Genomic DNA, 15,687 nt, shown 5'->3' on the forward strand with positions numbered 1-15,687 from the left:
AAGCTAGAATTTGCCGTAGGGCTGCATGACAGGGGGGAGGGAAGACACAGAGGCAAAGGTTAAGTAAAAAAAAAAATAGATAAGGGCAAAGTGTGGGAAAATGATATGGTGTAATGGGTGGTCTTAACAATTGGCGAAGGGGTTAAGGGGAAGGTCATAAAAAGGGGGGCTGAGAGGAAGGGGCCAGCAGGTAATTTTTGAAATCGAGCAGTTCCCACCCTCCCTCCCTGTTATTTGGAGGATTGTAGGGTGGTATAGTCATGGCAGCAGGGTGGGCGTGTTTTCTAGGTCCATGAAAGTTAAAGTTGGGGAAGCGAAAATAAAGGGGGGTGGGACCCATCAGAGTATGGGTCTTTCCGGTAAGGGTTGCCCTGCATGACACTTGGTTGTTGTGTTGGCTAGATGTGAGAGGTGGATATCTGCTATCTGTCCCCGAGGTGGTGTACGAGCGGCTGGGGGCCTGGCTGGTGAGCGGAGATATTTTGGTAGAAGAAGGACAATATGGTGTGACTTTAATGGACCTAAAAGAGGGTGAACTATTTCTGTTATACTTGAAGTTGTTGTTATATGGTATTCTGGTTTGTACAAATATAAATATGATGTTATATTATGTTAATAAAAGGGGCTGCTATGGCCAATTTTTCCTAATATATGGTGTGTTGTTTTTATTTTATTGAATGGTTATAGGGGGGTAAGGGGAATATTTGGTTGTGAGTTAGCAGCGATGGCTTCCTCTGCTGTACCCTGGTCATGTTCAAACAACCCTGATACAATGTATGCTGCACTTGCAAATGTATTAGAATAAATCCAACAACAAACAGCAACATTGATTAGGAACAAAAGTAATTTAGGACTATATAATGCACGTAAGCAGAACTGTTGCTTACATCTGGTCTAACATACATCATTGCAATTACTGAATTGAATATGCAATATTTGGGAAGTCATTTAACATTTGCCTGAACATGAAGATCAACGCTATTATTAAGGCTGTCACTTAGTCACCATCAAACTTTTACCTTAGTCAGAGGTTTGGGAGTAAATTATTTTTACAGAATCCAAGTTCAGAGGCAGCACATTTCCAGGAAGTACACCAGAACCGGTAGACATTTCTAGGAACATAAGGAACAACTAATCTCGGACAGTGGCTGGGGAGCTATGTGCTGTTCATTGAATAATGGCAGTATAAACTGGTTAGGGTTACACCTAAAACATCATTCCAGTATTTAGTTTTTTGTATAACGCATTAGGAGAAGGGATCAAAGTCATCCCAAAAGCTGATATCTTATGTAGAGATAGTAAAATTATAGTCAAAAATGTAAAATAAATATGTAATTTAACATGGGAAATAAAATACTTCTGTTATTGTATTATTTTCTCACTCTTCCTTCAAAGCCCACTAAATGCCTGGTGATTCTACCGGTCCAGTTAGATATATATTACTTCCTCTTGTCCACCATGGCCTGGAATGATGACACCATTGTCATATTAAATTTGCTAATTACAAAGTGTGTACATAATCCAATGTCCGTGATGTTCATAAAAAAGATGGTTTTTGTTGACCTGCAGTCTTAATGGACCAAGTAAGTCGTTCTAATTTTACAAATATCATTCAAATTTTATAATACATTCAAATGTTCTTGCAGTGCACTAAGTCCTAAGTTCTTTTAGGTTAGTTTAGTTTGCTGACTGGATAAAATTTTGGGTTTTTGATTTACAACATCTTAAAAATAGATATGACCTCCATCAAGTACGTGTCATTCTCATCCTCTACCAGCCACCTCGTGCCCCACTTAATTTCTATAGTATTAATGTTGGCTTTAAAGACGCATTAATTTATGCAAATATCACAGTTGTAAAATGGGGTATTGGGAAATGTAGCTTCAGCACCCCTGTATTCTTTATTTACAGTATTACAGTAGATTTACAGTTTGGAAAGGATTTATAGTATTACTCCTACAAATTAGTCAAGGAGAGGAAAGAGTAGGAAAAATGGCAAGTGACCCCAATGCTACACGTTATTATATGAACTGCAGAGAGTGTAGAGAAGGATAATTAATAAACAGAGGGCTCTACAATAGGAAACTTTTTTGTATTTCCTATGAGAAAAGTTTAAGGTGGAATTGGATTTTCTTGTATAAATAGTCCAAATAGTAGACTTGACGCAAGACTGTTAACTGTACTGTAATTCCAAATGGCAAAGGAACATTGTTTTTAAGACTGGAGGTTTTGTATAACCTTATAGAAAAAGGTTTCTTTGCAATATGAACTGTAAAAATGTGTAAAAGACTAACCCGTTTTGTAGAGCGCTTACAAAAGGCTAGATTTGGTCCTAATTTCACAAGATTTTATTTATAACAAACTAAACTGCAAGCTGTTGATCCAGGAAAGATTTGGATTACCTTAATGTATCAGAAAGGAATGTATCCTTGTCTGAGAAAATAGAACAATGCTTTAAAAGGGTTTTTTCTTTGAATTTATTGTCTATGTGGAGCTCTGAGGATGTGGACTTTTTTAATTTTTGTTTTTTTGGTTAATGTCTGTTTAGTCTTGATTCTAATTGTTATTCTATTGAGTCTTTTTTTTCACCATGAATAACCATACAGTGTATATCTAATAATCATGTTTCTCTATATACTTCAGATTCTGTCTGCATGCTTCGTGACTTAATGACTGCCGACAGCGCCATTTGGACATTAGGGTCAAGCTGGTAAAGGACCGAAGAATGCATTTATTGCTGTGTGAAAACCTTCTTCCTAGGTGCTCCTTAGCAAATCATATCATGGTATGTCACGAAGCATTTAATGGGGCATAACGGTTCTCCAATATGCAGAAATGCTGTTTCTCACTTTACAAAATTATAATGGCATGAACCAGAGTACTGTAACATGTGCGCCCCCAGGGTGTACCTTTCAGATTAAATTCACAATGACAGTTTATTGATTTAGCAACTGGTATATCATACGCAAATGCAAACCAATACCTATTTTTTCCATTATTGAGACAGTAAGAAATCTTGCAGTCATACAAACAAAACAAACACATACTAATATATTATATTATATTTTATTTTAAATAAGACCTAAAAAGACAGATATTATCATTTACACACAAGTAGCTAGGAAATGAATACCAGCAAACCTTCTCTTATGGGAGTTTGGATCAGCCAAACTTTTTTAATAGCATGGTAGTTCAATCTAGGAAAGGCAGGGACAGGAATTATTTGAAAGGGGCAAATACTACCCCTACAGAAATCTTTATTACTTTTGGTGCATGCAGGCAGGGGGTTATAGTCTATGGAAAGGAGAAAGAGGAGAAAAGAACAGCAGTTTGTCTGCAGGCGTTGACTCCAAGGCACCGAGTACATAAAAGTGACTGGACATGGTTGCTGGTGAAGTAACCATCTTTGGTTTATTCTGAAGAAAGCTATAAAAAATATGACATTTACTGTTGTACTAGTGACATTTAAACAATTGTTTTACCCTCCAACTGTGTAATTGACAAAAACTATAAAACAATTGCAACTTTTAAAGTTTATTAAACGCCCCCCCAACTAGCCCCGCGTTTTAATATACACACAAATAAACTTGTCAAAATAAATTCAGGTCCCCACCCAGAAAGATACTGCTAATCAAGCTCTGCCCAACCTGGCCCATCCTCAACAGGTCCCTTGCCCTGACTTTACTGATGTAGACCCATCTTATGGATCTCGAGAGGACTCCACCACAGGGCAGCCCAAAGGGATTGTCTAAATTAGGAAGACAGTGACATGGGTATCTGAAGAAGGAACCCATCTCTTGTAAATATCAGAAGATAGAAGACTTAGGACTGGAGTATCAAATAATCATGGCTTCAGGTTAGTAATTTAGATTTTTTTGTATGCCAAGGTTCAGTTATAGGAGGGTGGTAATATCTGCCTGCAGATCAGCTTTAAATCTTTTTAAGATGTTAATGAGTACAAAAAAATAAAATATGCCTGTACAAGTTACAAATTTTAGAGTAGCTGGCCAAACTAGCAGCACTGTGTAGTCTTCAAATGAGCCCCATACCCTGGGATCACAGGAGTCTGGTGTATTTTCCGTCGGTGGGCCCGTTTCACTTGAAACACTACTTTAATGCTTACAACACTTTTTTTCCCCTAGAAAGCTTTAGCACTGTCAGTCACAGTGAGATGTGGTTTGGGTAATAAAAATATCTTCAACTCCCAGATGTGCTGATCAATGTTTGGTCTACATTCTTCCAATTCAGATGACCTTTTTCTACTGAGATATATATACTAGATATACTCTATCACTTTTGTTTTCTAGATGTTTTTATTAGGTTGGCTTCTGGCATTTCTTTTCTGTAAATTTCTACTGTGATCTACTATGTATATCCCGCAAACATCCCTAAGGGAACAAAACTGAAACATAAGGCATTTGGGTAAATGAAGTTACCCCTGGGACAAGTTATAGCAGGATAAAATAGCAGAAAAGAAGCATGAAGTTTAGTAGATAGTGTGAATTGCTAAAATACACATAACATGCCCAACTCAATACACCGAGCCAAAAGCTCTGTAGTATAAAGCTAAACAGAGAGGAGTAATGAGGCCTATTTAGTGTTAATGATTATTGAGTATCTAAATGTTTGTTGCAAAATGGTTATATGGCTCAAAAACAGTTGGCACAATTTTTAGTTCCTGATGACCTTTGTCAGGCTCTGCCATGCGGGGTTATATGCCCTGCCAACATCACTCTGCCTGTCAACTTTTTCCTACAAGAAGTGAAGCAAGGCATGCAGGTTTACATAGATAGGATGAAGGTTTTCATGCCTTGCCATCCTCCTTCTGCCTGCCAAGAAGCTCATACATCCTTATCTCAGTGCCCATTCTTTATGCACTTATCCTTTATGCAAAAGTCCATTATCCTTTTTATATGCAGTAATTTATTGTTTTTGAAGTCTTACCCTTGTCATTTGGCACACTAAGGTAGGTCACACTAAAAGTATTTATTAATAACTTATACTAATACAGTATTGCCATATCAACACTGATTAACTGTCCATCTTGCCTTACTGCCTTATTGCCCTTGCCTTACCTGCCTACAACTGCTTTTTTAGAGTTTTATGTCTAAATTTATTTATTTATTTGTTATTAAAGAATCATTTAAAATATATTTTTTTACATATATAATTATAAGCCACTCTTCCCGGCCAATGCTTAGCCCCATAGCTAGCTATGAGTTATAATGCAGTTATTGTAAGTCATTAGGAAAATATAAAAGCATGTTGTGATACAAATCCAGAGCTCTTTTATCTTTTCATTCGAGAGAACTCCAGTCGGTTGACACATAATGGATTCACATGTATTATGTAGACATAAGTAGTGTGATTTCTTTTCTTCATCTCTCTATCATGACACTGGGTATTAATGAAGGTTATACTATTTTGCAGCTTAATCTCACAAATATCTGTTCATTACACAATTAGGAAACTAGACTGTGAGTTTAACAAAACCATCTGGATTTTTAATGACCACATCTTTTGCTGTCTGGTGAATGTATCTTCCAATTGTTTTTTTGGAGTTCTGCTTTATAGGAGACTTTTATTAAGGTTATAGTGACCAAGTTACCCATCCACTTGTACTTGCACTTCCCGGTCTCTTCCTAGCTCTATCCAAGCTGCCACAAAATTCCTTGTATGAAGAAGCATGTGATTTTTACTAATGCAAAGGTCCTATGGTAGACTGAACACTGGTATTTGAAAAGGAGGACATCGTCAACTATGTGTAAACTTCAATACCATCCCATCAGAACCACTTATGATGTTTCAGGGTTAGGTCAGCAGAAGTTGGGGTGCTTTGGAAACATGATTATAACTGGGCAGGTGATGGCCTTTAAAAAAACTTGGCAATCTGTTTTTTTATACAGTATTCTTAAAAAAATAATGTATTTGTTTTTGACTATTGGTAAAAATATAGGAACATTTGGCAGCAAATAAGTGGCAAGTAATACAGTGATATAAACTAATAAATGGCAATAATACTTTGTCAACTGGCCAACTTATGACTATACACCTTTATTCCGTCCCATTGCGGCTGAGCTCTGCTCCAGTCCGGTTACATCCACTAAATACCATATTTATAGTATTGCCATGATCTTCTACTGTGTTCATCAGGTATTGATATATCACTATTGTACCACAAATGGTCTGTGCACTCAGGAAAGGTGTGCTTCCTTTTAGTTCTCTTACATACATCCCCTAAATGTGCCATCCACAAAGACAATAAATAATGCTTACAAAAACAAGTCTCTGCTTACTTATAACTTCCTTATAAATTTTGGCTGGAGTCCTACAGAATGTTGAAACAGGCCATTAAGTATGTTAGAGTAAAAGACTGTAAAATTATATTTTGAACGTGTTCCATTGTAATTTATTACAGTTATTGTAATTACTCATCTATCTTCTAGGTTGACTTTTTATGATGGTGTTGCTTGATTACCACAATAAATTCCTAATGAATTTACCGGATTTCATTTATATTTGTTTGTGATGTTTTATGCTTATATATTTATATATACCAGATAAAAATGTGGCAACATTATAAAATGACTGTTTACTTTTTAAACCGATCATATTTAAATATTACATTGTATTTTGCATTCGTCTTTGGGTTTCTAATCACGTAGACCAAAACTTTTTTCTTAACAATAGGTGGTTGCAAGAGATGGTTAATGAGATGCAAAAAAAAAAGCATTAACATTGCACTGGCTTGAAAATGGGCCAATAAACTACAGCAGTGTTTCTCAACCAGGGTTCCTCCAATGTTTGCTAGGAGTTCCTTAAGCAATGAAAACTTTAATGTTCTCAGGTCAGATTTACAGATTCGAATGATCTTTTTGGGGGGAGCCTGGCCAGCAGTATAGGGCACATTCTTCCTACTGACTACCATACATGTTCTGTGAGTTTTTGATATGGAAAGGGTCCCCTAAGGACATGAAAGTTATTGCAATGGGTCCTCCCATGTTAAAAAGGTCAAGAAACACTGAAATAAATCATTAAGCATCTCTAGTGACTCCTTTTGAACTAAAATATATTTTGTCGACAATAATACCCATGATGCAGTGGGTTTTCCTTCAGTTGTGTTAATGCTATGTTTTATTCCATACAATATCTTGGTAGTTGATGACACATATATATTGTTTGTTAGGGAACTTTACATTGAATCTGATGCTCATTGCAAATTAATGTAAGTGGACTTACTAAATACTGAATACTAAAGGTATTACTATGATTTTTTAAATATGTACATGTTGACAAGAATGTTCTATCTCTGGATAACAGCTGCTTTTTTAATCTCTAATGTTTGTGATTCTGATGAACAATTGGAGGCAGGATTTATATGTGACATAGGCACTGATGGGCTGCAACTGTTTTGGGGAATGCAAATGCAAATGGGATGGAAAGTTGAACTTGTATAGTGGGTTTAAAGCCCAGCTTTGTTCTTCTCAACATCCAACAAGATTGGTTCAAAAAGTAAACATATGTCCAATCTTTTCATTGGTTCCCCAGCCCAAACCAAAAACTGATATTCCTAGCAGGAGCTGCAAAGTAAGACCATACCACTTCAGACCTGATTTATTAAAGCTCTCAAAGACTTGAAAAGATAGACTATCATGGGATAATGTGGGTGATTCAGCAAACCTGGAATGAATCTGAACATTTTTGCCAAATAATAGCAAATGATTTTTAAGAAATCCCTCCCTGGATTGCTGGGTCACCCAGGTTTTCCCATATCATGTCTAGGTGATAAATAAGGTGTGTGAAAAGCACAACCACCCCATAACCCCTCTATATTGACACCTTTGCAGCACTGCTGATTGTAGTAATGACTGACCAGGTCAGTGGTCATTGTGCACTGCTGGGAATAGGTTTGTAAGTGCTGGGGAATTAATATAATAATAATATACAGTAGATAAAGCACTAATTTTTTGCGCCAATCCCACTGGATTTCTGTGGATTTTGAGGAATTACAATTGGGCTTTGAGCCCACTTGACTTTAGCGGCTCCGCATTTGATAAAAGAATTGCTGAAGAGGGACTCTTCACTTTTACAGATTTACTGGTCTTAAAGGATTTTACAGAAATTTGATTTCTAAATACTGTACACTGTACTTACAAAAATTGTTTTAGAATCCCATCCCACTTTCCAATCTATTAGCTTCAGTAAATACAATGAAGTATAAATCCTTCTTTGATTTAGCTGCATAGAATAACATTTTCTCCCACATAACTGTTCTTCTTATTTTTGCTTTTCTGAAATATTTTCTTATTTGTCTCTTATTGTCTATAAAAATCCTTACTTTCAGTTTGGAGTTTGTGTGCTAAAAAGTCACTGACAGGTTTTCCACACTGTTTTTATTCTGTGGTCTGTAAACACTTTAGCAAGGCTACATTTTAAAGGTCACTGTGCAATGGTAATATGAAAGTAATAAAGAAAATGGAGTTTACCTATAATGCATATATAGTTTAAAACTGAAATCTTGCAGATTTTGTAACCAGGAATATATACCTGGATATAAAATTAAAATGTGAGCAGTGTAATTACTTGAATTTGACACGGGTATCAGGGCATATATGAAAGACAAACCACAAGGAGCCAATAAGGTATTGTGCTGACAATGAGCATGTTGGTAAAAAGGAGAAAGCAGAGTGACATGACTAGGGTAGTTTGGATCTCCCGTCCCCACCCCCTAACCCCAACAAAAGCTTTCCCAGCAAAAACCTTTCCCACACACCAACTCTTTTCTGCTGAACTTTTCCCGCACTTTCCGCCACTATTGCCTACCAGCCTCTACTCCCTGAAAAACACACTGACACCTTCCTTGGATTTAAATTGGCTGGCAAGCAGCCGATTTATTAACAAAACAACTTAAATAACAATAAATACCCATTAACTAATTACAACATATAAATATTAACTCAATTAACATAACTTAACATATACAAGAATATAGAACATTTATATACTCTTTATATATACTTTACAATCCTTTCTAATAGAAAACTTTTCTCCGCCCAATCAAACTGTAAACACAATCCCATTTTCTCACTGTGCCCAATTGCACTATAACCAAAAACCAACTCCAATTTACTCCACCAGGCTGCAGGTATAGAAAGAGGTTAAGTCCGCTCCAACCAAAATTGTTTAAAACACATACTGGCCCCTAGCTGCCCAGCACCGCCTCAGGGGCCACACCATAACACCTTTTAAATGGGCACCCTACCAATGGGTTGCTCTTCCTAAATGATCAACAGGACTCTTACCCTCCTAAACCCCAACCGCCACGGCGCCACAGATACCTCATGCCTGAGCGCCCCTCCACACCTGAAGAGCTCTCTTTACTCCATCCTGCAATCCCAGGAACCACATATCAATTCCTACCGCATTTAAATTTACCCTATCCTGAGGTAAGAACTTGCTGGTGTCCTCCAACTCTCTATTGCGAACCCCCACCCCTCCATTCCGGGCCACAAACCTGCCCACCTCCTTATTATTCTTTATCCTCGCCTTATTCACCCTGTCAACTGAGCGTGCCCTCGACATGTGGTCCTGGCCACCATATCTGACCATACAATACCTAGCCCTGGGAACTCCACCTGTAACCTGAGATAATCAAGCTTAATATTCCAAATTAGCTCCCACATGGACCTGCGGCCCAAATCATTACCCCCGGCATGAATACCTACCATATCCGGGGGGCAGTCCCACAACGCAAATCTCCACAACATCCCGGTAGCCACTTCTCTGAAGAACCGCAGCTACCATCCTTCTGGCCAAACTTCCGCCCGCTTGGTTCCCCACCAGACAAAAGAATGTCCCAATATCCAAACCAAACACGGACGTGCACCTATACCATAAAACAACCATTAAACAACCACCAACCTTAGCCCCCAGATTAGGCCCCCCTCTTTCTCACAGCACGTGAGGCCGTATATATAACTGAATACACCTCGATTCCCAACGGTCAATCTGCCGAATTATCCTTTCCCCCAATCCACATCTAGCTGCTTCCATGGCTTCCCCAATCCGAAAGAAGTGAGATGAGTAAACCCAAGGGTCTATCACCATGAACCCAACATTTTCTAAAAAATGCTCTAAACTGAAAACAGGACAAGCAGGCCCCGTCCTCATGTATCAACACCGGCCCTCCCACCTGTGGCCTTTTTCAGGGAAAATCCCCCACTACTGTGACCGGGCAGACAGAGGACCCCTCCATCTTGAAAAGCCGCACTCTAAAACCTTTACCCAACTGATCGGTTTTGGATTTCCGGATGACTATACTCACCTCATCCGGTGTCCATGTCACATGCTGAAACAGCACGCCCCCAGCCTTGTGCCTGGTCGGGCTGACCAACTCCCCAATTCTCCCCAAAAAAGGCCAAAACAAAAGCCACCCTAAACAGCAATCTCTCATACCCACCCATGCACCCCCTTCCCAAAACAGTCAACAAACCCCATAACAGCTCCAACGACACCGGTCTTCTAAGATCGTCCGTCTGCTTCCCCTTCCTGTAACCTTTAACCGCCTGCCGTACCACAAATGCTTTTGTAAAACCCTGCCCCCCTTTTAACTTACAATAAAAGGCCATCCCAGCTAATTTCTTATTAATAGACGCAACAGACACCTCTTTAGTAAAATCCTGAGTCAACCAAAAAAACAGCAAATGTACAAGCTCCACCCAATCCTCCAACCCCCCAACAGCTCACATAACTGCTCCCACTCTAACCAAACTGCTGCATAAGCCCCCAAGCTCTCTCACTCACCGACCTCCGAATGATATTACCAATCAATCCAGTGCAAGCTTCCACAACACCTCCAAACAAGGCTCCCCGTGCTGCTCTGCTTCCGGCGCCAACATGCGAAACCTGTCCCACTAGAAACGAGATAAGGCATCAGCTTTGACATTGCTCACCCCAGGAATATGATCTGCAAACAAATAAATATTATACTGCAGACATTTCAGCACCAAACGCTGCAACAGCCGCACCGCTGGTGCTGACGAAACAGACAGGTTATTAATAGCCTGCACTACACCCAGGTTATCGCAATGAAACCTCACCTTCTTGTCTGCCAGCGCCTCTCCCCACAATTCAACGGACATCACAATAGGAAACAGTTCCAACACCACTAAGTTCTTAACCAACTCTGCCTCTACCCACTCCTGCGGCCACGCTCACACGCAGCATCTACCCTGAACATAAGCTCCAAATCCCGTAGAACCGCCGCATCTGTAAACAGCTCCAAATCCATAGTCAACACCGGCCCTTCCACACCTGCAAGTCAGCCCTCATGTCTTTTGACAAGCCCACAAAATGTCCTGGCAAACGAACTCCTACCATGGCAGCTGCCAACCTTCTGCAAAAAATTCTACCCATCCTAACCACTCTACATGCAAAATTTAACTTACCCAACAAAGACTGCACCTCCCTTAACCTCATCTTCCTGCGCCCACAAACGGACACCACCTCCTCCCGTGGTGCTACCTGTTTGTCCTGAAGCAACCTACTTTCCATTGCTTGAAAATCCAATTCTATCCCCAAAAAGGTAATGGTAGACCCTGGTCCCTCTGTTTTGTCCTCCGCTAGCGGCACTCCAAATCTCCCAGGCACATGCTGCAACGTCCCCAACAAAACCCTGCAAACTGAACTACCCACCGGCCCAATCAACAAAAAGTCATCCAAATAGTGAATGACCAAATCCACACCCGCTACCGTCCTAACCACCCACTCCAAGAACGTACTAAACATCTCAAATAATTAGCGGGAAATAGAACATCCTATGGGCAAGCATCTGTCCACAAAATACTCACCCTGCCACTTACAACCTAAAAAACGAATGTCTGCCAGATGCACCAGCAACAAGCAAAAGACGGCTTTAATGTCCGCTTTGGCCATTAATGCCCCCTTTCCATAGCGCCGCACTCACTTTATCGCAGCATCCAAAGACGTGTATGCCACTAAGCATAGGTCAGGATTGATGCCATCATTCACCGATCCCCCCCAGCGGGAATGATAAATGGTGTACCGATTATCAAACGGTATCTGCGCTGTTCGGTCTTTTTCTTGCGCCCTTCCCCCAATGGTCTATCCACGTTAAACCGCTCTAAAGGTAACAGGGAGAAAACGTTTACGTATTCCCCCTTTAAAATGCGCTCACGCACTGCTTCGGTCCCTCGAAGCAGACATAGACCTCTCCTCTAGCCAGATCTCCCACGACGTCCAGGCCCCCTGCAGTCCCACCTCCATCCCCCGCCCCCCCTACTGAACACACAGACCCCCCTTGCATCCCCTCTGCACTCAAATCCTGCCTCCCACATACTGAACCCACCTCTTTAGTAACACTCCCCCCCTTGCTGTAAAGACCGCACGACCTCCCGCAGCCCCTCTAACACCTCCTGCACCCCACCCCCAGCAGAGACCCTTCTATTCTCCTCCCCTCTACTCCCTACCGGACCTCTAGTTAATCCTACCCCTTAACTTCTTTCCTCACATTAACTCATGCTGAACCTGCAAAAAAGAGGGGAGGGGCTGCCCAAACACCCAGTCATGCCAACCCTACACTTAGTCCCTTGCTGCAGGCTTCCCTGAACGACGAGAAAGCAAAAAAAAATAATTTTTTTTTTAAATATTGAGTTGAAGCTGCTTTTAAAGTATACACATTACAATAATCAGTATGATGCACATCAGCCTATCAATTTTCTTTTTTTAATTGAAGAAAACATCTTAAACGAATGTGACTATTCTTTCATGAGAATCAAATAAAATAACATTCTTTGTTTGCGCTGGGTATACTTACCAGTCCCGCCCGCCATCCCACTCAACCAATAACCAAGCCTGGGCATTTTCACCTGAAGTGACTGCTTTGCACAAGTTTACACTTTCAGAAACTGTTTGCATGGGAATACCATACTGTACTGTTACGTTTATTAATTATTTGTGCCTGATATGTTAAAACAGTCAGATTTTGTCAAAAGTACCATCACACTACTAAGCAGAAAGCAAAGTTGGGAGACTCTGTATGTATGTATAATATATATATATATATAATTTACAAACTATAAATAGACACAGATTGTTTACATCATTAACATAAATTATTAGGATCAATTTAGTTAGACATATCTCTTTCACAGTATACACAATATATGTGAATAATTATAAAAAGGAACTATCATCCAACAATATTGATTACTGCTAAGCACATGAATGCTAAGCAATGTGTAAACATACCATTATTATCAGGATATAATATATAATTCAAATACATCATATTATTTAATATATTATCCAGGGCCAGCATTTACTTCCCCTGACCCCTGTACTCCATGCATTACATGTTTGTGATCTCTGCACTCAGTACATTATATACACTTGACCCCTGCACTTAATATGTTACATACACCTGACTCCTGCGCTAAGTATGTTATATAGTCCTGACCTATTTGCTCAGTACAGTACATATTGCTGAACTCTGTGCTTAGTATTTTAAATATTTTAAACACTTAGATTGGCCCTGATTTAATAAAACTCTTCAAGACTGATGAGAATACACTTTAACTGGTGAAGCTGGGTGATCCAGCGTACCTGAAATAGATCTGGTCCACGATTGAAAACACTTGATAACAAACAGCTAATGACTTTTGGGAAATCCATCCAGGTTTGCTGGATTACCCAGCTTCACTGAAGAAAGTGTATCCTGTCCAGCCTTGGAGAGCTTTAATAAATCAGGTCCAATGTATCCTCTATCCTCCCTTGCCATTGTTTGTATCTGTCTGTCAATTGTAGGTGGCCTAAGATTAATACTCTTCAGACAGACCCAGAACAAAAAAAGCTCAGGTTTTATTTTTGCTATACCTCTTTAAGCCCATTGCACAGCCCAGACACACCTACCATTTTCCTTGATGTATGGCTGTGCTGATCATTGCTCACCTAAGGGTGCCAACATTTACAATCTTAACCACACCCTTGAGGGAGTTCTTCTATGATTTTATTTAGAGGGTGGTGAGTGAGGGCATTGTTTTTTAAATACTTCTGCCAAAGGAAACTTCCAGCACCGAACCAAGGATGAGTCTTGAACAGAACTGAATTGTTGGGAGGGTAATGAGAACTTGAAAATATGTTGTTTTACCACAAGAAAAGCACCAAAATAAAACAACTGCACTTTATATACTCTGTGTATATCACATTTTTTTATTATTATATTCCCAACTTCTAGATCACCCTCATGTACCCTGACCTGTAGACATTATTTTGGTTCAGTTAGATCTGAACATTATTTTAAAGGTTCCTTTAAGGCAGGGGTGTCAAACTCTGGTCCCACAACGGCCTTTTTTTGGCTCCCAAAGGAATCCTATCCACATCTAAAGACCAGCGGGCTCTGTGCCTATGCGTGGCCCCGCATTGGACTGTTTTATAGATGCAAATAATGCCGGAGTTTTAGTAGCGGCGCTATTTCAAAGAAGAGGGAGTTTCAGCGGCGGGCCACGCAAAAGATTTAGCTCCGCATTGGCCACGTCTGGCATTTCCAGCACTCCCCCTCAGCTGTACTTTTCCTGGCTTCTCCAAGGCATGGACTTGAATAGTTGGATTTTCATCGAAGAATATTGTTATTATTATTGTTAGCCTGTGCAAAAAGGTTACCATTGAAATTTAAATCAGAAGGCTACAAATAGAGAAGGCGGCATAGGATTTTTCTTAAATAACATTAAAACCTCTTTGTTCCCATATTAAAGGGTTTATATTTAATGAGAAATGTCCTTCCTTTTTTTAAATAAATTTCAAGGTTGGCCCGCGACTTTGTCCAAGGTTTTAATTTTGGCCCTCTGTGTATTTGAGTTGCTTTATGGTAACAAGGTTGCAGAAGCCTGATCCAAGGGATTCCCTATAAAGACCTAATAGATGAGTGGCATTTGTACACACACAGCACATCAGATGTGTACACCTAGAACTTGTAGGGTGAGCTGTGAGAAGAGGGCACAGTGCAAAGAAGGAGGCAGCAGTGTGGCAGCATTTCCCAGCTCTGTAACTGCTCACTAATGATGTTGTTAGGCTGCTACTGGGTGACCTAGTTTCTGCAGTAGTTGTGCTGCCTCTCTCTCTCCAGCACACTCACTCATTGCACTCCCTCTTTCCCACTCCACATACACAGGAGGAGGAGCAGGCTCATCACAGTTACACAAGCACCAGGCAGCACTGTCCTATTCAAGTGTGCCCACACCAGAACTGCCATCCTCTGCCATCCTGACACTTGGTACAGGTGACCCAGGCTTCCCTCCCCTCTGCCTTCACCAGGGTTCCAGCCCCCTTCACTGCACTGGAATTACTCTGATCACTGTGGATTCTGTTTGTTGGATACTTTTTTTGGGTTACCCAGTCATGATGACATGTTGAGATATCTGGCTTCCTGGGTATTGGATGTAATCATCCGGATCAGTACTGTCCTGGGGTCCTGGCATGGCACACACTGAGCACTTCTGTTAAATTAAGGTATGTACATATAGGAACTGTGCTAAAATGTATCAATGTCAAGAATGTTTTACTTACACTATTTCCTAAGGTTGCATTCATGTGTATATAATAATATTTTGTATATATATAGATATAATGTATATTGAGTACTTATATCACATTACTGAGAGAGAAGAGTAG

General features: G+C 40.0%; 1 protein-coding gene across 2 annotated transcripts in view; it reads left to right on the forward strand.

Annotated features, from left to right (window-relative positions):
• The first annotated feature begins 15,239 nt into the window (after positions 1–15,239).
• The window catches only part of PASD1 (PAS domain containing repressor 1), a 79,265-nt gene continuing 78,817 nt past the window's right edge, over positions 15,240–15,687 (forward strand). For both annotated transcript variants that reach the window (XM_072429956.1, XM_072429957.1), the window contains exon 1: positions 15,240–15,525. The gene's annotated coding sequence lies outside the window, so the exon portion shown is untranslated. The remainder of the gene's footprint in view (positions 15,526–15,687) is intronic.

This window comes from Pyxicephalus adspersus, chromosome Z (assembly GCF_032062135.1).
Source record: "Pyxicephalus adspersus chromosome Z, UCB_Pads_2.0, whole genome shotgun sequence".
Taxonomy (NCBI): domain Eukaryota; kingdom Metazoa; phylum Chordata; class Amphibia; order Anura; family Pyxicephalidae; genus Pyxicephalus; species Pyxicephalus adspersus.